Genomic DNA, 24,572 nt, shown 5'->3' on the forward strand with positions numbered 1-24,572 from the left:
GGTCTACTTCCTTAAACTGCCCTGTTCTGGCGATAAAATTGTTAATATTACACGGATATGCAAATATGTCCTGAAATATGTCCGAAATTTGAATTCGTATGTCGAGTACATGTGCACTGTATAAAACTATACTACATGAACCAGTGGAAAATGGATGTATATTCTCGAAAAATCTTAAGTATATTCAGCATTGAAGTAAAATTATACAAGACAATGTAGTTATGTCCCCCAAACGAAGGGTTGGAGCTAAATAAATGGTTTTGGTCAATATTTTATGCATACGTAAAATGAACTACATATACAATATCATGATGACACTTCAGTGACAATCGAGTTACAGCTTTCACTAGTATCGAATATCATTTACAATTCGAACTTCCAAGTAACTAGCTGAAATCGATTGAACAGGGATATCTAGTACAATGTTAAGACAAACTACTTGTAAATGTACATGCAACAGGAAAACAAGCAATTTATATTTGTCTTCATTGTAACAAAATTAATACCACGAGTGATGCTGGGAAAGTTTCTAATAAGAGTGGAATTTGCTTGTACATGTATACCAGTTTTTGTCTTATGCTAATGCATATGTCATTCATATGCAATACAAAGCTGAATCCAAATATTTTGAAAGGAGGGGTTAAAGCTATGGTATTCTCATTTTTTTCAATATTACACAAAAGTGACGAAACTTTCCGAAAAGGGAAAAGTGTCCAACCGCTGGAGAATCCTGCGGATCCGTCACTGCAATACATGCAGTGTAAGTGTACATGTACATGTATATACATGTATATCGTAGTGTAATTTCCTTGAATTTTAAAAGCAGTAAGTTATTGTCGTACATGTGCTGTATTAAATTATAAAACCAACCTAAGCAGCTGTATGTATCTCTATCGGAAGTAACATCGTAGCTATCAGCGATAATATATCGTTACACATCTATAAATATCGAGACTGATGGGTATGACGGTGATTAACCATTACTTTGGGCATATGTTATTTTGAAACACAACATGATTAAAGTAATTTTCATATTTTGGATACATTTTGATTTAAGGCCAGAGTTAAGTTAGTACGTGTACTACATATAGTAAGTGTTCAATTCATAAGAGTCTAGGCTCACATCTTTTGATTTCATTTGTAAGAGTAATACAAGGTAATTATCTTAACATGAAAAATGATCCTTGGCTAGCATTTCCAAATGGAGTTTTGCGAATCATGTGTTATAATACATTGTTATAAATGTAACACCTTATTATAGCTTACGGAATGACGACTACGTGCACATTGCTATTTTCTCCCAGGGAAACGTCTCGTGAACAATGATACTGAAAAGATGCATTTTATCAAGCTAGATTTGTCCAGTATATTACTGAGGGCATATGCAGACCAATCGATTCGACTGGTATAATTTTCTTGTACTGTACTTGGAATATGTATTAATTTTTTTATTTACATGTATAAATGGTTGTTATACCCCAAATCAATGTTTGCAATACAGTAAATTAATCTATAGTTTCTATTCAGCCATTCTCCACAAAACTATGATGGTACAAGCAGTACCAGGCAACCAGATAGCCTTTTTATACACCAGGTATAATATACCCACCTGTTTTTATCTAATTAGCCGGTATTACTTTATCTCGTATATGATCAACCAGACTATTTCTCCTATTGTAATAAATTGTATGCATTATATGGTTCACATCGAAATACATTTGGCATCAGCGCCGTGCTAAGTGTCAAAATTTAATTAGATTACAACTTGTTTGCTCTCTTTATCCTTAGAATAAATTGGTGATGTTTGTTGCATTTTCAATTAGTATTTATATTTATTAATGTAGAAACAATTCAAGTACAAATTTCGAACATTTTGGGAATGGTTCTGATGAATTCAAGATTGTATTTGTAACTTCTTATAACTATTAACAAGTTTTGTGTGTATCATTTGTATTTTTCACTAAATTGAGATTTTCCTCAAGTCCTTAATTCCTCAACACAAATTTCTACCAATCAGATCACGTAGAAATTGAAGATTTGATGCAAACTCTATGAATTGAGGAAAATTTCGATTTGTATTTTTTTTCATTACTCCGGCCATAGAGTATTTGACCAATTGCAATGTACATTGTATATGTACATGTAATTAAAAGCTGATACTATCAACAATGTCACTTTTGCTCATCGGAATCTGCATTTATCCTACACATGACTTTCACATGAGTTTCTCACGATTTTCACGTGAATCGAGTGGACACAATGTTTTAAAGAGTTTACGTCAAATTCATGTAAATCAAGTTTTCGCGTGAATTTCATGTGACCTTTTCTCACGAATCAATTTCATGAAGAATGAATTTCAAGTAAAAATCACGTTACGTTCATGTAAATAATGTATGTCTGTGTACCAGTCTCTATTCTTAAAGAAATCGCTTATTATTTTATCCATTCCTTTGATGAAAAAATGTTTTTTCACGTACTATAAATTACATGTAGATAAATTGATTTGAAGAAATGTTTATTACAACATTAAACTGTCATTTCACAGATTTTCATGATTTGCAATGATAATCTGAACTTTAAATTAGTCTTCATCATTTATATTTCTACGCGTGCATTTTGTAGACATTTATGACACCATTTACTGCAAATCAACGATTACCGAAATGTTTTCTTTATCTAAATTGACCGGTTATGTTCTTACGTAAGATTTACGTAGCATTAATAAAACGACAAATTCATTATTTCTATGAGCGAATTATGCAATTAGTATCAGAAAATGAATGTTAAAAGATAAAAACAGATTGTTATTGCTCTCAATGGGAATGTTTTCTTTTGACAATAAAAATGTGTCCATGAAGATTTGATAACTTGATACTCTGGGAATATTGACAGGAAAAGATACGAAGTCTGTTTTTATAGCATGCAAAATTCCATATCACTGTTTCACATGTTTATGGTAAATAAAGTTGAATCAATTACTTATTTTTTCGGACAAGGTCAGAAAACAGATGTGGGAAAACGACTGTTACATATGGACAGATCAACAGATTATGAAAAGGGAGAGGGATAATTTGCTTATTTTTTTTGGTGCCCGTATTTTGCATGAAACTACAAAATTTTCCCAAAATGTGTGTGTGTGTGTGTCGGGGGTGGTTGAGCACCAGAACCCTTCCCGTAAACGCCATCCTTATTTAAATGTGGTTTTCAATCACCCTTCAGTGACTTGTACGTTTTAATCGCTTTTGGTGGCTGTCCAATGCCAGCTTCGTATTTAGTGGATAGGGGGTAAATACAACGTGTACAACTAAAATATGTTTACAATTAGATTTTATTTATGGTACATGTAAAACAACAGTTTTGTGTTAACGGTTTAAAGAACGGAACCACTGTTCAAGTGAAATTAAATCAAAATGTTCACGAAAATCGGTGAAATACTTGATTAAGACCTTTTAAAAAAATGTATCAGATGAAGATAAAATCTTATGTTTTTTGCTTTATGATATATTTTTTTAGTTGGCTGTGTGCCTAAGAATAGCATTGTACAACATGTAAGATGTCTGTTTTTATAACATCATGATGATTATTTTCTCATCAGTAAGTTTATGTATCAAAGAATTCGGCTTTTTAAAAACCAAAGGCGCCTTAGTAGATCTTTTAGCGTAGGTGATGTAACTACATGTAATGAACGCCCTGTCTGTTTTTATTGGTTGCAAAATTGATCGTTGCTTCATTAACATATGGTAGGGTTTAAGTACTTTTCTTTATTTAAAGCCCACACACTCCGCTTATTTCTTTCTGAATACCATAAATACTGAAACGGGACCCCGAACACAATTACCACGTTTTTGAGTTCTTGGCTTTAAATCATGAAGTCTTCAACTATTTCGGGAAATTTCGACCAATTTCTCAACATTTCCGTTCCGGGGAGAAACCGTAGCTTGTAAGTTTCACCCGTTTTCAAAATCGATCCGTCTTTATTTTCTACAAAAAAACACTGTAATCATTTGAGACTTGTTTTAGCCATTTCCGACTTTTCCGTTGGAAATAATATGACACGCAGAAATTGGTTTTCCATAACGATGAATTTGTTTATCTCGAATTGTAATTGAGTATCCGATTCAAAAATAATAATAGTCATTTCATGAAATGTTCTGGATTTATGAAAACAAGACATTACATGTAAGAACCTAACATTTGTACGAGTGCAAGATAGGGAGAGAGTAATATTTAATTGTTTTCAACAAGGCTCCGCCGAGTTTTAGAACTATTACATCTTAACCATGGGTGTCTCACAGTTTGAGATTTTTCAATCTTGCTACTCCTACAACGTGAGAGGTTGGAATTCCGTTCCAAATCAGAAAATAGCTTGCCAGACAACCTCTAGCACTGCTGGAGTTTCAATCTTGTATGAGAAAACCGGGTGTTTTGATTCTTTTTCTTACTTCGAGTTAATTTTTGGAATAGATATAACGAGAATGGAAATCGTGAATATGTCAGAGACAACAACCCCACCGGAATTTTGCTTGAAAGAAATCATTGAATTGAAATGACATGCATTTAATGGCTGATCGTAACGTATATCACTGGCCACGACCACAAACTGCAAGAATCACCGGTTATTCTTGATGAAATTATTATTTTAGTAGAGTTTTGAAACACATTTTGGTAAGATATTCAATTGTGCTAATTTTTTACGGGAAAGCGCACGTGTTCCGTCTATCTCTTGGGTCAGATAAGGCAAAACTTGCACAGCTAATAATTGGATTTTTTTTTTGTCTCTTTAGTTAGAAATATTAGTCATGTTTCGCGGTTCAGGAATAGAAAAAAATACTATGTTGATTCACTTTAAGGATTGTTTACACTCGTGTTGGTTTAGATAAATTGCTTGCTGCTGTATTGAAGCAATATTTACCCTAAGTAACCACTGGTTTTCCCACATCAATTTTAATAAATGAGACAAATATTATGAAAGCAAGTTTGCATTCTGTATAAAAGTGCTGGCACCCTCTTCTTGTTTATTATGTAACTTAAGAATTGTGAAAATGATATATTGCATACCAAAATTTTAAGCATGATGCAACTTTAATCTATGTGTCATATCTTGTGAGTCTTGTGCTTTCATTTCATTGGTTGTGCACGTACATGTACATGTAAATTTGAAAGTTCTCGTCCGGTGAAACGTGATGAGTAAACTCCGGTATGAATGTTCCGAATGTTGCATGTAATAAACGACCTTGAGTTCTTGTTTGCGACAGATTTGATAAAGATAATAAAAAACAAAGACAAAGATATTAAAACGGACGAAATCAATTACATGCACATGTAGTCTTCGACCAAGTCAAATATATACAATATTAGGAAGTATTATTGAGAAAAAATGTATGGACAAATCTTTGTCTTTGTCAAACCTAACAGACATTTGTAAAACACGTAACGTGATGGATTATCATATTGTTAACGCTCCGTAAAACATTTTTAAGTGTTGTGAACAAGTTTGTGTAACCGACGGCCTAAAAATATATGTCTTATTGGACTTTGTTTTGATTAGACTTTTGATGAGTTTATCAAAAGTAATCAAGGAAACCAAGATGTTAGAGGAAATCAAAAGAATGTAATCCAGGGACAAAGACCAGACATGGGAAACATACAAACACAACAAAGAACATGAAAAAAAAAACTAAAATGATACATACAAAGTAACAAAAGTGAATGAGCAACTCACACTCTGCAAAAATCTGGGAGCATGCATAACCAGGTTCACCGGTAGGGTAAGCGTCTTCTTACAATATATTTAAATTAAGGAGATAGATCTAGGGTAAGGGAAATCAGTGATATGTTTGTATCACATTCAATTTCACTATAGGCTTTCTAGCTTTCATTTGAAACAGAATGAAATGAGTCCAAGTTAGTTTGATGCTTACATGAGATTGATGTAAAATGCTGAATGCAAACGTTCCAATGATTGTAAGAGTTGTGTCCCTTACCCTAGGTCTACCCCCTTAATATAAAGGGAATATACAGAGGAAGATGTTTACAAAATGCTGGAATTTTTAATCGACAACATATTTGTCCAGTGTGGTGGACGTGTTTTTCAACAAACGGTCGGCATTCCAATGGGAACAAATTGTGCTCCTTTACTTGCTGACCTATTCCTTCACTCTTATGAGGCTGACTTTATAGCTGATCTGATCAGAAAGAAAGAATATCGTTTGGCTAGATCCTTCAATCTCAGTTTCCGCTATATAGATGACGTATTATCTTTGAACAATCCTAATTTCGGGGATTTGATACATCGCATCTACCTAAAAGAACTTGAGATAAAGGATACTACAGACACTGTGAAGTCAGCCTTATATCTTGACCTACACTTAGAAATAGATGGTAGAGGAAAACTATTGACAAAACTTTACGACAAACGTGATGACTTTTTCATTCAGAATTGTCAACTTTCCTTTCATCTGTGGCAACATCCCTTCGGCTCCTGCGTATAGAGTGTTCATATCACAATTCATACGTTATGTCGGAGCTTGCCGAAACTACGCAGACTTTTAGTATCCGCTAGAACTCTAACAAATAGGCTTCTGGACCAGGTTTATGTTGCTACAAGATTGAAGCCATCACTACAGAACTTTTATGGTCGTCATCATGAACTCGTGGATTGTTATGGTGTATCCATCAGCACCATGAAAATTGATTTATTCAACTTTACTTTTGTCACTTTATATGTATGATTTTAGTTACTTCATGTTCGTTGTTGTGTATGTTTGTTTTCCATGTCTGGTCTTCGTCCCTGGATTACATTCTTTTGATTACCGCTATAACCTTGGTGTCCTTGATTACTCTTTCAAAAAGTGTCTGGTTTAAACAAGTTTTTAGATTATTCATGATTCGGATTAGACAGGTTTTACCATAGTTCTATTAACCGGACATAATTATCTCTAACACAGAAGAGTTCAATTAACCCCTTCCATTGTACATGTATATTATAGGTTGCTTTGAATGATTACTTAGATGTGTATTTTAAACAATACCAGTGACATGCATCAATTCTTTTGATAAATGGGGTAAATTTAATTCTCAAACAACTTGGTATCAATTTTTCATCTTTTGTACTCAGCAGGACATAATATTTTGGATTATATATATATATTTAAATATATAATATATAAATATATTTAATCATATAGAGAAGTTGTTTTGTTACCAAACATTGATTTGAATTTTCTATCTGATCGTGACTACGCCCTGTAAACAACTGTTAAAATATCTTCAAATAAAGTACAAATGATTGATACATAATAAAAAAAAATCTGCTTTTTCTTAGCTTTTTTGTAAAAAGTTTCAAAACGCGCGAAGTCTTTGTATGCAGAAAATATCTATCTCAAGTTGCTGATAAATTCCACTCTGTACATATAAATTCAAATTGTACATTTTATGCAATTTTACTCCTAAAATTGATTTTTTTAAACAAACGGTAATGTATGTATTTTTCAAATGTATAGCGCTTTGAGCTGTAAGCTGATGGAATAAATAAATACATATATTTGTATAAAATATTACTATAGCAACCATGATTTAGGCTAATTCCGCATAATTATGTGTTGCATCTTAGCCAGAGCCTGAACATCAAGAAATTTCTTAACCTTTGGATCTAATGGTTCGAAACTCACTCTAGTTGCCATAAACAACTCCTTACACGCAGGGATCTTAAAATTCCTAGGGGTGTAGCCGTGTTGAGCCTTTCAAATCGTAATTTCCGGTTTCCTGCAAGGCTTGCATGTATGTCCATATAGTTTTAGAGGCATTGGCTTTCTTCTGTTGTAATAGTCATGCTTTCTTTTTGCACAGTTTTTCCGAAACTAATGCATATATGAGAAATGCATACTTCGAGTGTTCAGTTACTTTTGATGGAAAAAATTACTATATGTCTACATACCATTTCTACAATCTGTGAGAGCCTGGATTTGGCGAGTGGTATAAAAATTACTCTTTAAATTAATATATCGAATATATTGCCTTCGTATGGCTTATTCGTGTATCTAAGGAACGAAAATGTTACACATAAATATGACATGCAACGAACGGGCTTGCATGACCGAGACGGGCCATAATAATACATGTTCAGTTTACATACATGTATACATGTACATATGAAAGCAAATATTTATGACACTATCCGAATGTTACCCCTCATCCCTCGAAAAAAAACTTGATGATTTGGTCCGGTTGTAGATGTACTGTTTGGTTGTACATTTACGCCAAGCTCAAGCTATAGTCAATAATAAGGCCGGATTTTATTATCTTGGCAACTTGACCCTCACACAAATACATGTAACAAAATCATAATTATATCAAATGTGTGACGTTGTTCCATCTTATTTTTTTTACGGACGCTATTGTAACTAAGCAATACAAATGATTATGAAAGTTATCCTTATATGCAAGTGTGTGAATGGTCTGCGCTTCAGTCGGACTAGTTGCTTTTTCTGGATGTAGTTATCCATTTGAATTTCTGTTCGAGTAACTTTGAGCCACGTCTCAGTGTTTTCCTCACTTTTCGCATACACTTCAAACTCTTCAGCAGATTATGTCTGCGTTAACTGTACAATTGTACATGCACACATAACGTTTGTTTTCAGTAAGTGATTACATAATCAAAGCCAGTTTAATTTCCTCTGTTTACTTGATATGAAAGCAAACTTGTGGTTTCTGAAAAGAGTTCAAGACGTGTTTGTGGTGAGGATTTATCTCCTTGTGGATTAAAAAAATGATCTACATGTAGATGAGCAGTGAAAATTTGTTATTTCATTTTCGATGTTAGGTCAAAACTTGGCTACTGCCCACGAATCTAATTTTATAACGCCTTTATTCTTACCACATGCACCACAGGGTTTCTTAGTCTTTTTTTTTAAATATGTTTTGCTTTTAATACTGATCTCATCGCTCTGCTCTATAAATTAAAAATATCCATGTATTTTAATGGTAGATCAAGACCTACTCTCGCTAAATCACAGAGTCACCTGACGAGACTTACATACCCTATTGTAAATCAAATGCTCTATGCTACGCTCCTTGAGACGTTTAGGTTTTCCGCGCGCACGATACCTAAACGCACGCTAATCGCTCACCAAACGCACGATAAACGAACGCTTCTATCGCACGTTTAAACGAACGCTCCCATCGTGCGTTTGAACGTACGATAAACGTACGCTTCTATCATGTGTTTAAACGAACGCTTCTATCTTGCGTTTTAACGAACGCAAAACGATGTGTAAACGAACGATAACCGATGCATGATCGCTAAAACGGGAAACGTGAACGTTTCAAGGAGTAAATAATTGTCAACATCAACGTTTAACTTCTCTCATACTAGCTTTGCACATGTACAAAATGTACTTATATATTCAAAAATATAACAATGGCTTCCATTGCAGGGGCGATTCCGGAGTTTTTGAAAAGTCACATCCAGCGGAGTTCCGGAAAAAGGGGGTTCTAGTTAATTACTGTACTTGCATTTACTCATTTTTGCACAATTTTACACTAAACTTACAAAATTTTCCTACAGAAAAAAGGTTGAGTGTACCGTCACTCGGAACCCTCTGGATTCATTACTGCATTGTTTGTTCCGTTACTCTCACTTGTTTTGCGTCGAATATGTAGCATGACGCATCACCTCTTGAGAGTTTTGAATCATTTCTTTAACTAACGAGTGTATGGTTGACGGTGTTGTGATAATCTTTAGAACCTTATCATTGATTTGTTGATAACGTCATGAGAAAGTAATTACAAAGTATATCAATATTATAACGAAATAAATGAAAAAGAAAAAGTTCACCAAATACCCATGTTCATGTACAAATTGAACGTAGAGTATTTAAGTATATCAGACTGCTCCTTTGGTATTTTTTATTCATAAAACTGAATTACATGTATGTGACTAAAGTATATATATATATACATGTAATTGTAACATCATAAAAACGCACCATAAAATATGACTCCTTTTGATTCTGTGGGTTATGGAAGTAATTGTTGAATAGGTCCAAAAGATAAGCATTATTTTGGTTTAGAAACAATAGCATGGCTTAAAGTGTACTTATTTCTTTCTATATGTATTTGAGCCAAAGGGTCCTTTGCATCAAAGAAAGTTGTTAATTGGGTTTACTGTTTACTAATAGGGTCAGAAGTAAGCATTTTATGAAACTGGAGTAATATAACATCAGTATAAAGCTTCAAGAAATTGTACCACAAAGTTCTATACCACTTAAGTCAATCTGGATACTGTTTTAGAGTTAATTATAATGACTGTAATTAGTAAGGAATGTCGATCCGAAAGGAACTAAAGTAAGCATTTTCTGCTCTCGGGCATCTACGTAAGTAAAAATGTAAGGATTACTATGAAATCTTGCTACAATGTTCCATGCCATAAATGAAAGGTTTTTTGTGTTTAAAGGGTTGTGACCCTTAATTTTGTGAGAATTAGGGGCCAGGAAAAAGTCAGATATTGAAACTTTTTTTTACTGTTAACATTTGTAACAACTCATTACATTGTAACTTCTGCATTTAATTAAACAAATTTAGCTCTTTGTTCGCTTCCATTTTGTTCAGTTTGTGCAAAACATTTCAACACAATCGAAATTCAGAGCTTTTAGTGAGTATGTTTGAAATTTGAGTCCACACTTATCCTAGTAGTTCAGGGTTCAACCTCGCGGTCGTACATGTGTGAACAAGGAAACGTTTTATTAGCTACAGTTAACCGGAAACTGGGTTCAAATGGACTAACTTTAATGTACATGTATTTCTTTTTTTAAAGTCTTGTTTTGACTTTCAATTTTTTTTCTGTTTTAAATAGACAACTTCAGATGATTTATTAATGCATTGGATATGCACGCATTATGCTGGACTTAAAATTGACTTTCAGAATCTCTTATCATATTTTCAGCTTATTCCGCCACACATATTTACTATAAATCTTTCTGGAAACTTAATCACAGAGAAAATATTGCGTTTTATCGACGTCTGACCAGTTTTATGAAAATCTAATGGGTTTTCATCACTAAAATGAGATTTTAACCTTGGGAAATAGAAATGTCTTGCTGACTTTATAACCCGTTGTTCAAAATGAGATTGTATATTGTTATTTCATAGGGTATACCCTAAAACATAGCCTAATCTGGTCCTTTATGCTTGACCTGGCTTGGCCAAGCCTTGATTTTGACTGAACATATTCTTTAAAGTTTCGATGTAAAAAAACAAACGTTTAAAAATCAGGGTTAAAATAAAGTTAAATCTCTGTTTTTTTTATGCAGAAGAATGGCTTTTAGAAGACAGTAACCATTAAAGGGTAAAGCCAAACAATATTCGGGACAAACCAGGTTATCAAAATATCAAATAGGATAACGAAATCATCGGAACTGATGAACTCTGGGCAAAAATATAGGAAATAGTCTTCAGTTTAACAAAAAGTAATATCAAGAAACAAACCGGAAAGTTGGTAACATCCGTTTCAGTCCTAATTTAGTACAGGTAATTTTAATGAAAATAATGTGTTAATCAAGATATTCTGGCACTCTGAATCTCTGGCCTCCATTACAGTTAGTTGTTTTCGGTAAATTAAGACACAAACAGGTAAAGTAAAGTTGCCACGAAAAATAAAAATAGTAAAAATACAATAGTCATAATGGTACAGAAAAGGGCCAGGCCAATTCTTTATTTTAGCCCGGCAAAGCCAAAAATGAGGCCAGACCAGGACAAGCAATACCAAGCTATTGAGGCCAGGCCATATCTTAGAGTATGTCATTTCATAGCAGGTGTTTTGTATATTTAAAGGGTTACAAATTCCCTTAATGCATTCGTTGTTTCACGTGTAATACAATATCTAAACACTAAGATGGATTTGCTTGTACGTGTATCTGTTGTGACGATGATGCTTATGCATCTGAAATTAGATATGAAAAAAAACTCCCATACTTGTAATGCATTTGTTACACTCGGAATGCATTTTGAAGACTTGAAACGGTTTTACTTGCATGTATAGACATGTATATGTCATGGTATGCTGATGATGCATAATTTTTATCGCAAATATCATTAAAAACCAACAAATAAATAACGCCTGTCGAATTTATTTATGAAATAATTTAATGACTTTGACACATGTATGTGAATTCTAAATTGGTCTGCCTGAAAGTTACTACATATTGTGCTCGTTAACTGTGGAATTCGAATTAAAGTTTTGAAATACTTTGCATTTGTATCAGTGTCGCAGAAATTAAAAACAAAATAGGCCAAGGACGATTGTTATTGTTTCCAGACATTTTTACTCAATTGACACATTTTTCAACCGCATTCTGCATATAAATTGGTAACATACGAAATCAACTGACGTAGTTTGAAAGCAACAATTTGGTTTAAATCGGGTGATTGGTTACAAACGTAGGAAAATGCAGTTACTTTAACATATGCCGCTCTTGTAGTAAGGAGGAACATTTGGACTAAGTACCAGTCCATATAAAATCCAGACACTTCCTATGATTAAGATGATTTAAGATGTAGACAAATCGTCAGAACGATGTTTTTCAGTCTGCGTATGCTACATTTTCACGAAATGATAGTCCTTTCAGTTTTTGAGAATCTCGTATATAATTCATCTCCCACTAAAATCAACTAAATGGAGCAAATTTGAATCAAGAACACTAACTCTTTCAAATACTATGTATACAAGAGCAACAACGAGACTTGTTATGTGGTCTTTAACCGTTTCTGAGTAAGAAACAAAAAGTGTATTCTGTGGGTTTTGATATGATGAATCACCTTTTGTCTGAATTTTTACAAAGACTGCTATTTAGCTATAAATTCCTTGATTAAGTGCCGTAAATGTTATTTATATTTTCGACAACATGTGTATTAGCCTTTTCGTTAGCAGAACATTACTTTTGCACCATCATGAATTCTGCCACGAATTTGGCCCGGCATTATAACTTACATCTTGAAACATGTGTACCCCTTTTTAATCATGAAATATTACCATGAAAATGTAACATTGTGTGAGCATGCCCTCATTTTGCCTTATTTGAAAGAAAAACATAAATATATAAAAAGGAAAAAGCCATAAATCTACATCTGAACACAATTACTTACGTTGCCCATAGCCGTATGTGTATACATCATTTGTAACAAAAACAAACAGAAATGAAAAATGATAATTTTATTCTTTAATTAGAGTATCAAGCTACATTTTAAGATTTTGGAATTTGACTCCGGAACTCCCGGAACACCCCAGGGTCTGCCACTGATATGTATTTAAAAAGTATTTTAATGATCAAAGTACCCTGATGTCTTTGCGATTTTCTAGCAATCGTTTTCAATATAGGTTTTTCGTGATGAGAAAACGTAGTCTCTTAAATAAGATGAAGTTAATAATGAAACACACGTATCAAGAATTTATAACCTATAAATTGAACGATATTCTCTATTTCCATCCGAAAATTTATACTCCCACATGCTGTACACGACCGAAGTTACATAAACTGTTTTTCAGCGTAATTACGTAACAACTTGCATATAATTATTACGCAACATTAGTATGAGAGCCAAATTGCAGAGTGACTATCCGAGTAATGAATAAATGCAATTTATAAATGGAATACTTTTCATAAGAGCATATTTTAGTTTGTACTGTAAGGTCATTACATGAATTCCCAGACACGCACGCATTGTTCCAAGATAGATTTTAAAGCGACATACTAATGCGAGAAATTTGACTTGACACAGTGGCTTCCATATAAAACAAGTACTATCCTTAAAAAAGATAGTCAACGCAGTAAAATTTGTTCTTTTTACTTATAATTTTCTGCATTCCATTCCTTCAGAAAATTATCAGTATTTGGCCAATCGGGAAACAGAATTGCAATCAGGTGACTTGCGTTTCCATGGAAGAGCGTCTTTAAGGCTAAAGGGTAAAATAACGAAACTATATCGACTGCGTCGGAAAAAATAATAACAAAATAATCGAACTCACTGTCACAAATGGGAGGGACACATATGTTACACAATATATATATATATATATATATATATATATATATATATATATATATATATATATATATATATATATATTATCTAGCAAAAACATGAATAAGCCGGACTAAATATTCCCGATTTGGCACTGAATTACATATTGAGGGACCATATTTATTGGATAAGTAGCGGGACGAAGTATTCCGAGATTAGTAACCAGAACACTGATGTGGGGAATATGACTTGACACAATGGCCTCAGCAATTACAAGTCGAAGAACCATACAATATATATATATACAGCCTCCCCTGATCAAATATCATATTCAAGAAAACCGTTGACTATAAGACTATTCCGTATTCAGGCAGTTCAGTAACCCTTAGTTGCTTCACACATTTTTTTCTGGTGATATGTTTTTTTTTATGAATTTCTTCACCCTTTTCAATTGTATTGGTCATATCATTGCCAAGAGCAATGACCTCACAATCTGCTTACTGCAAGGCGATAAAAATGTCAAAGTGATATACCGTTATAATTACGTGAATCAGTTCGGATTCTGCCGAGTTGGAGGTCAGTCACCCAAATTGGCTATAACGAATTACCATTAATTCAGTTGTCAGAGGGCTAAGACAAGTGAAAAAATAAGACACATGACTAAACAAACACAAAAAGAAATAACCAATACGAAATCCTCAAGAAATTTAAGCATAGACCAGATGTACCGATACATTGGCGGAATTATTTTACATGATTTTCGTGAATTTGAATTATACTTACATAATTCACACAAAAATCAGCCGAGTCTTTACCTGAAATTTGCATATGAAATTCATATAGTGAATCCAATTTCACGTGAAAATAAAATAAGCTTCACGTAATTCCAGATGAATATTGATTCACATGAATTTTACGTGAACGATATTTGCCTATGAAGGCAAAACGCCACAGTGTTTGTCATCAACGATGTTTAAACTATGAGGATGGTTCACTAAAACAAATTTTGATACCTTTCCCTTTTACGTATATCTAATTATTCGGATGGTTTCATTTATCGAGTGGGACATATACGATGTCAGATGCCACGTCTACGCAGCTCACTTGACAAACAATGCAACAGTCACACATAATTTTTACAGGATGTACCTTATAAACCAATCGGATTTGTATTTATAGGAGCTAAGTCTAACTATAATATTTACTGGTCACATATTTACATTTCCGAGACATAGTTTACCAGCGTCTTGCAAACCACATATACGTGCTTGTATCATCGAACCTACTATTGGTAAACGTTGGCAAAAAAAAAACAAAAAAAAACAACAACAACAAAAACAAAACAAAAAACAAAACAAAAAACAAAAAAAGAAACTCTTTGCCACGGCTTGAAACTTCTGACTTTCTCATTTTTGTGTAGAGCACAAATCGTAACAATTAAAAGAATTAATAGGTGCAAACCTTATAATGACATAGGCTAAATCATAAACACATTTGCTAACAGTTGCATATTATTATTTTATCATTTTCTTTAGCGCTGTTTATTTACTTTCATGTCTTAAAACGCGTGCTTGCATTGTTACCTTACTTTGTATAATTTGCTTTTGTCTGCGTACTCGAAGTAGAATATTTTTCTCTTGGTAACAATTTTATATAAATTGGGAACAGTTGTCAACTGCTAATGTGACAAGTCGAACAAAAACATGTAATTGTTTTGTCATGTTGTTCTTGGAATAAACAGAAAATACGCTTGTTTTTTGTTTAGCAATTTATTATACGTGACGTGTCATAGAAACAGAGATGGAATTTGGTTGACACCTACGTCATGTACATTTGTATGGGCAATAGTTGTTGCTTATCCGAGTTCACTGACAAAGGTCACGGATTTTACCCATGACCGAAACTTGGACTGACGTTAGCAAGCGCCGTCGAAAATACATGTTTTTATTTGTTTTTTTAGTTAATAAAAAGCGAGATTTTTCGAAAGTACAAAGTATATGTTACGCATTTGATGCATGACTCTTGCCATACTGAGTAAAAAACTTGGGTGTTCCCATATTTTTATGGGTTTAACGTTAGCAAGCACTTTCGCACATATAGTGTTTATTTAGTTTTTAATTAAATACAAAGTGAGATCTTTCGAATGCCACGCGTTTAATGCAGTATTGCGGACAGACCAAGACTTAGAGTAATATAAACTTTATTGTTCCTTTGTAATAGTAGGACTGTTGTTAAGTATTATCTTGTTTCTATTTTATCAACTAATAAAAAGTCAGATTTTTCGAAAGTATATGTACATGTACGTGCTTGTATCGTTTTTCATATATTCTTTCCAAATGTTGTAAACATCAATAGATTGGATTGGTTTAAACTGTTCTTCTAAATTTAATCTTTCAAATGACTTTTATGTGGTTATTCCGTTTTTCCTCCTGTACACATAAATGTAGGCCCTTCGAAGTTTTATAATTCCTATGATATGAATATACACCTTCTTCTACTGCCGACCAATGTGACTAACCATTGAAAAACATAACCTCTATACATTGTATTGCCGATGTCAGCCAATTAAATTTTTCACTCTCGGAATAAGCATTGAACTAATTACACGTGCACCTCGATGTGATATTGTTATAACGCACGTGCGTTCACGTTGATTTGTAACTCATATTTTATCGAGCTTACTCAGAGTAACATTTCAAATTTGTTTCTAGAATTCTGAGTTATAGGAAGGTGTTTTTTTAGTTTCTTTGATATGATCAGATAGAGATATTTGTGATTTAATCCTTTGAAATTTAAGGTAAGTTATTTTCTTTGTTCAAAATGCAAATTTTGTTTTTGAATCGATGCAGTTCCATTGCAATTTTGGTGATATATATAACCAATTTGAATTTCATAAATTATAATTGTTTAGTTTCGTATTGCTTTGCTATTTCTTTATTCATAGTTAAAAAAAAATTCCATGATAATTTTGGTTTTATGCTCGTGTTTTAAACGTACTTCACCAATTTTGAAAGTTCTGTATTGTAAATATTTAAATTTCAAATTTTGAGAATGATCTCATACTTAGATTTTTCATTTCTTCTGCTGCATGCTGGAGCTTGTTTGCGAGACACGAAAAAAATCAAGTAGAATTCAAACGGTCTACGGAAAAATTTTGAAAATGTTTTAATCGATTCAACGAAATAATATATAATGCTTTTCTTTGTTAAGAATCCGGGGGAGGGGCGTCTGAGGGGTTGGAAGCTCTACCTTTTGTAGTTAAATTTCGTAGATTTTGTAACAAATTTGGGTAGAAATGAGCATATGGCTGCATTGAACTTAATTCTTTTGTAGATTTCTGGATCGGAACCCCCTTTTATTAATTTCTAGATCCGCCGCTTTTTCTTACATTGTATGCAAATCTGATCGGCAGAACACGAAATTACATATTCTTACTTAAAGAAAGCATAAGTTCATGTATCGGTATCATACTGATATTCTTATACTTTCTCAGTAAACAGTACACAATGCATACTATGCACGCAATATGTGGTAGTAACTTCCAATTACAGTGATATAATTCAATTAGTTTTGTTGAAGAGCGCGTATTAATTTCTGTACTATTTAAAATCTCATGTTAAAGTAAGCCTTTTTTTTCTCACAGAAAAATAACATCTGGTTAAGGAATACATGTACATTGTAAATGCATATGTAGCCACTGAGGAACGCACACTGTAATTGAACATAATGTATGGATGAATGAAAGTTGTAAAAGCAACGGAGTCTGAACGATTCAAAACAACATGCAGTCTCTGAATTTCTGAATTTGTGGAGGTAGGGGCGGACTTTTTGAATGTTATGTTGGAAATTTGCAAATCCTAAGTGCTACGATTTACCCTTAGAAATCATGCTGCTTTCTTAGTTTCTAACCGGAAGTAACGTCATAACTGCAATTGTTAAGATCTACCGAGGTCACCTTCTAATAAACTTGAATGGAAGTAATACTGTGATTGTAAAACTCATCATCAACACACAAATGCAGTTTTCGTCTATTACGATATGCACTAAATAAACTTCGCTTGTGGTTAGATTGTTATAAATCATAAGTAAAGCAATCGCTCCTTGTAAAATTTAATCAGATTGAGCAACATTCCCGCTGAAACAGCATTAAACGAAGACGGAACATAATCTTCGGAATTTAAGATGCTTGTTTATCAATTATGATTATTATTGCATGCAGGTCTGTTATCTGAACATCAATATCAGTTCTTTATACCGTCTCATAAATTTTGAAATACATGGAGGTATGTGCAGCGTGTCTGTATAATTACCTCTCTAATATGCTCGATTCGGTAGATAAAAATTTAAGGTGATCTTTTGATATATTTGTAATCAGATTGATTTTCCTGCATTCAATTACATGTAAATGTACTACAGTATGATATAAAACACTTGCAAATGATGTGATGTTCCGGGGGGAGGGGGAACATTTTCAATTGCGTGACTAGTGCAACTTTTAGACTCTTTTTGGACACCTACCTTCTAGTCCTTGTTGTACCTCTCATTTCCGTCTTTTGCTTTTTTTTCCAATCCCACTTTTGAATTTCGTGTTGGATATGGTGGGTCGCAAAGAAATGAAATTCGTATGTAGAGTACTTGCATCTATACATCATCAAATAAGGTTTGAGTATACACGAATTACCTTTTCCGTCCAACTCCTGGTCTGTCCGTCCGTCCATAATCCTCCTTAAAATCACTCTGTGGAATTTACTGGGACTATATGAAGGCTGTCATGGGCATCATACAATGTACATGTTTTAGATTCACATGTAGCGAGATAACGACACGAATCACTCGATACGTCGGTAATAGCTGTTACTGAAAGGATTAAAATTACATGTTGCCAGCAGGGTTACATGTAATGCCCAGTGAGCTCACTTACAATTTTATAGTTACATGTGTATACTTTGCTTGGCTGCTCTTTGCCAATTAAGGTCGAAAAATTCTGCTTTATTTGATTATAATTAAAGCCTAAACAAACATGATATTTTACTAAACCAGTATAATTTGCAGTTTTATATATTCTTTCCTTGAAGATGGGCACTTTCTGCCTCATTCGTATACAAATGTACCTATCCATGATTCTGCAAATACATTTACTTGTACAGAACAAATGCATCATGAAACAGAGCACGAAATTGTGCTAAAATGTCGATTAGATGTTGCAATGAATTTACAATTCACGTTCTCGAAAGTCCAAATAAATCTTCCGCGATTTGACAGTTTCAATTCGTCAATGTTCTTTCTTAGACACAACTGTTCGATTGAATCATAACAACAGTTGTCTGCCCTTGTCAAAGAAACCAAAACCCTACATCAGTAAGCGTCAAAACCCATTACTCCCAGTACATCAAAGAATAACACCCTAGTTTATTGTAATTGCGCTATTACTCTGTAAACATAGCTTTGATTCTGGAGATATACGTCTTTTCATGTTGTGTGTTTTGTAGATATTTGTTCATTAGCACTTTGAAATAGGCTATGTTTTTAATTCTATAGGTAATTAGGTTTTGTTAGTGTTAGCTTTTATTTGCACATTTTATCAATTTCGCGTCTCAGTTGAAAATTAAGGAAACTAAGCATGTTTTTGAGTTCCGAACTTTGTCATTTCATGACGAACTACATGTACATGTAGATGTACATGCACTGGAAAATATGTAAGTGGTGTTAAATACACTCACTTTGGTTAGAATCTACAAGTAAGATTGAAATAACGAAGATATTGTAAGGAATTTGAGGTATATAGATATTATCCTTCTCAACGTTATACGTTATAAATCCGTGTTTCAATTGGTTTTGATATGCATTTGATTCAGATTAATTCAGCGAAGAAAAGGAGTCTTAATTTTGTGGAAACTATTTCTTCCTAATTTCATTTTTATAATTATGACAATGCTAGAGGCCATCCCAACCCCAACGCCACAATCCCCCGAAAAAAACAAAACAAAAAACAAAAAACCCAACGACGACGACAACAACAGCAACAAGGAAACAAAAACAAAAACTAACAGCGTGGGGTTAATGAAATCTATTCTGATAATTTATAAAACAAATCAGCAATTATTTTCACTGGTATTGGATACAAGTGATGTGTTACTGTGTAGTCTCATAATATTTTAGATCTTTTCTAGGCTGTTACAAACCATTGCTGTCAGGATTGCAGCTATGGAGTCGACAGTCTGCACACTCCACGTCATTATCAGCAATTATTTATTTTGTCTAACTTTTCAACTTTAGTTGCTTGTTGCAATACGTTATAAAATCCAATGTTTGTATATCATCTAAACAAACTACTGACATATGCATCTGTTCGCAGAACCAAATACAACCTTCTTTTAAAATGATCACATTTCGTTTCGATTAAGCCTGAGTTTTTTCAAATCTGCCTTGCACGCGTTCGAGTCACAAAAAAAAAATAGTACCATGTTCACGATTATAGAGTACGCATTATTTTAATCGAATGGCACTAGATTCTAGTATGAACTAAACGTACATGTACATGCACCGCTGTTGCATCGCCGTTGTTGACATGTAAAACAACATACAAATTATTCATTATATATAGTCCGATCATTTCGTAAAAAAATACCATATATGTAGATTGAAATCCCCTTTACCATATGGTGTGTCTGAATTTTACATGGATAGTGCTGAAGTATGATACGTATTAGAGAAGTCGTTACCATCGAATGATAGCAAATGTTAGTTACAATGTACATGTATGTTAGTAGAAATTCAAAATCTTATGCACAACAAAAATCGCGTTGTTCAAACCATTGGATGTCTTTCATCCGGATCTGCCTGACATATCGAAATACAATGGGTTGGCATTTATAACCAGTTATACATTAATCTTCAAAGTATTGAAATTATGAATGCATTGCGATTTAAAATATTTAAATAAATGATAGAAAAACCTCTGAACTTATACTGAATATATCAACTCTTATTAGTTGGTGTAGGTGACCCCATTTTACTATTTAATTAAGTACAGGCGAACTGCATGAAATTCGCCATTTGACCACTTTGGATTGGAGTTGGTCTTTAAACAGTAATAGAAAGTCTCAATAGGGCTTGTACATTGTAGTTAACTATAGGGATTAAAATTTGAAAGGTCTCTTAATGGTCAACAGTGGTACTTGAATGGAAAATTACTTAATATCCATTTTATGAGACAATATAGCAAGGTCAGCTGCTTTCTAAATGTTATTTTTGTATCAAAACACCCTTTTCAACAGGTGTGTAGCGTTTACTGTATGTACTGTATACAAATGTACATGCCAATGAGTGTGTATTTGAGGTCCTAAATGAAGACGTACGCTATGACCTAAATCTTTGTTCAGTTTTCCTATGTCAGAGGTGAACATTTTTAATTCGTTATTTTATTTTAAAATATTTGAAATAGTGTACGAATAAAATAATTTTCACATTTTTACAAATAAATATATGATGATTTACTTTAGACAACCCGTAAAGTTCGATACTTGAGATCCTGTCTATAATCATGTATAATTTGACATTTTTGTCGGCCTAAAGTCTACTTCATTTCTACTTCTGTGTACCTTCGTTTCCCTTGTTCTCTCATCCCATATTACTACACGTAGTTGTTGATTCCAAAGTTTGTTGTATGTGATCACAGTATGTACACTTGTTTTTGACGAACGTAATCATATATCATTGTCTGTCTGTCCCTCTGTGTATCATTTAGGTGCAATGTTTGTCCTCAGGTGTGGAAGTTCCCTTTCGTTAAAAAAGTGTTTCCCGTTTATTTCGGCTACATACAGAGTTATGGGACCTTTAACACAGAGAAAAATGAATAATAGTCTTTCTTTATATTTAACAACCTCATAGCTATCAACAGAATTTACTTGTAAGAGATTCTGATAAACCATGAACCGGAGACGAACAAAATGTGTCTTAATTTACCTTGTTCATACTATATTGGCCAGTCTCTTTACTATGCCAGTACCCAATTGAGTTTAAAAATTGAAAGGTTATGGACAATGTACATGTACATGTAGGTGGCATAAACATATGTACTAGTTATAATAATTGAACTCTTACTTGAAAGTTTATTGAAGGATAAATATATTAAGTAATTGTGGTGATAGACATTTACTCATTGAATGTCGGCTCTGGAATATTCAATATGTGAAGGCATCGGATTTGAACCTGTTTGAAAGAGGTAAATCATTAATTTCATTCGTACAATAAAAACCTTTTTAATAGACTCTGAATAATCAGAAATCCTGTCTAAACCAGTAAATTAAGTCCCTTTACATTAATTAAAATATTATCTGAACCTTGGTAAACCGTTAACTTTCCTAAACCGAACACTTTCTGAAGTCCAATATAAGGACCTTGGTTTATTCAGGTCATTGATTTTAATCTAAATGATATTTGAACCTTGTTAGACCGCAAACTTCTCTAAACCGAACAATTTTTTAAGTCCAATACATGGCGCTTGGTTTATACAGGTCATTGATATTAATCTAAATGATATATTCAAGCTTGTTAAGCTGCAAACTTACAGTAATTCTCTGAACCGAACATATTTGGGGGTCTAACTTTAGGGGTTTTGGTTTATACAAGTCTAACTGTTCTATTGTTTAGAAGAAAATTATGTCAGTATGTCATCCAATGTCTTTACGGCCGCCATATTAATGCTGAGTTTTTAGGTTGATGGACATTAAGAGAATAAACAGTATTCAGGGACGGATCCAGACACTCAGTTGAAAAGGAGGGTGCCAGTCGTGGTTCCTGAGAAAAAAAGTGGGGTGCTAGAACATTCTTGCCATTATTTGTCAATTTAACACATACAAATAACAAATTTTATAATAAAAAGAGGGGAGGGGTGCCAACCCATCCATCCTCATGGATCCGCCACTGAATTATGCCAGATGTCATCCAATGTCTTTACGACCGCCATATTTATGCTGAGTTTTCAGGTTAATGCAATTTATGAGGGTAAACTAAACAAATAGACGAAGTTCAATTGTGTTTATGACTGCGTAGGTAATAAACTTAAGAACCATGCGTCTTAGGTAATAAAATGACATCATTCATTTACATTTTTTTTTGTAAAACGCAGTTTATTTCGTCAGTTAATCTTGTGTTTTAAGCAAAATTTAATGATGAATGATTTTACACTCTGTAATAAAAAACCCATAACAATTTTACGGGAACAAATCGCTTTTCAACTCAAATTAAAGGAATTGTCTGTTAAGTTCTTGTGATTTCTTAAGTCAGCAATTTTTATTTTCACTCGCATAGCGACCATAACCGTTATACGAGAGATGCAGCCTTGAAAAACACAGCGTGTTCTTCACTTGAATAAACATTTCAAGAATCGTTGATGTTAATCTCCCTAAATTATTCATGAACGCTCTTCAACAACAATGAAAGCACAATATATTAGCCCCATACCCTTATCTCAAAACTCAGTCGTTTTAAAGGCAACAACCTGATCCCAAAAGTAATGTTACGTTTTGTGATATTAATTCAAGAACGCAAGCCTTGAGAAACTCTGTGAATACAACACTCTGCATTAGCATTCACAAACCACTGATATCGACCTTTCTTTTAATATCCCTGTAACGCTCATACACGTGAACGACCATAGTCGTGGTTTATCAAGTTTTTCAAAGTGACACATCCCATCACACACGACAACCTCGTTAGAGGTCCCCATTGGGCAAAGGAAGAACAGCGAACATTTTTCTTAAACATAAACTGTTTTCACTTCGGTAAATAGCCTAATGGTTTGAAATAAGTTATTCAAAAATATCGTTTGCTCCAATCGGACAGTAAACCAGTCTGTCGGGTTGGAGTTACAAAGTTCTCCCCTTTACTCAAAACAATAATAATACATGTATAAAAAAAAACCAAGTCACAGTCAGAAATGTGAAAAAGGTCTATACGGGCACACTCTATTATCATCTAACCATTATCTATAAATCTCAGCGATATGATACTATTGCAGACCGATGAAGGATTTTGATATACCTCTTAAGAACATCCGTTTTTTTTTTGCGTTGACTAGTATATATATATATATATATATATATACGTTTTTAGGTCAGTGGAATCGATGCTTTGATAACATTTATAAGAGAAACGACATTCTGTCTAGTTCCATACTAACTGTCCTTTTCTTTTTAAAGACACTAATGTAGAAATTAGATATTCTGATATTATACACTTAAATTAATTTAGGCAAATTACTTCCCCTTGGTGGTTTCTTGCTCCCTAGATATTGAACAAGAACAGCTGTATATCATTGAAAGTTATATGACTACTTTAAAAATATTTCCGATTAATTTAGGATTCGGTTTAGACTGGATTCTTGTTGATTCGGGATCCAGTTAAGATAGTTTCCCCGTTAATTCGGGATCCATTTAAGACGGCTTTCCGGTTTTTCAATATCAAAATTAGACAGGTTTCCGGTTAATTCCGTGTTCAGTTTATGCTACCAGTTTATCCGAGGTCTAGCTAACCACAGTCGTGTTTTACTTGAC

General features: G+C 33.5%; 1 protein-coding gene across 20 annotated transcripts in view; it reads left to right on the plus strand.

Annotated features, from left to right (window-relative positions):
- LOC148599731 (uncharacterized) overlaps nucleotides 1–24,572 on the plus strand; it is a 213,592-nt gene that overhangs the window by 29,080 nt on the left and 159,940 nt on the right. For 3 of the 20 annotated variants that reach the window (XM_088559212.1, XM_088559226.1, XM_088559229.1), the window contains exon 1: nucleotides 16,593–16,813. The exons of 16 other annotated variants lie outside the window; for them this stretch is intronic. The gene's annotated coding sequence lies outside the window, so the exon portion shown is untranslated. Of the gene's footprint in view, nucleotides 1–16,447; nucleotides 16,814–24,572 lie in introns of those variants that run through there. One more of the 20 variants, XM_088559224.1, reaches the window with a different exon arrangement.

This window comes from Perna viridis, chromosome 13 (assembly GCF_037379345.1).
Source record: "Perna viridis isolate PV_CMFRI_1.1 ecotype Kerala chromosome 13, ASM3737934v1, whole genome shotgun sequence".
NCBI classification, from domain to species: Eukaryota; Metazoa; Mollusca; class Bivalvia; order Mytilida; family Mytilidae; genus Perna; species Perna viridis.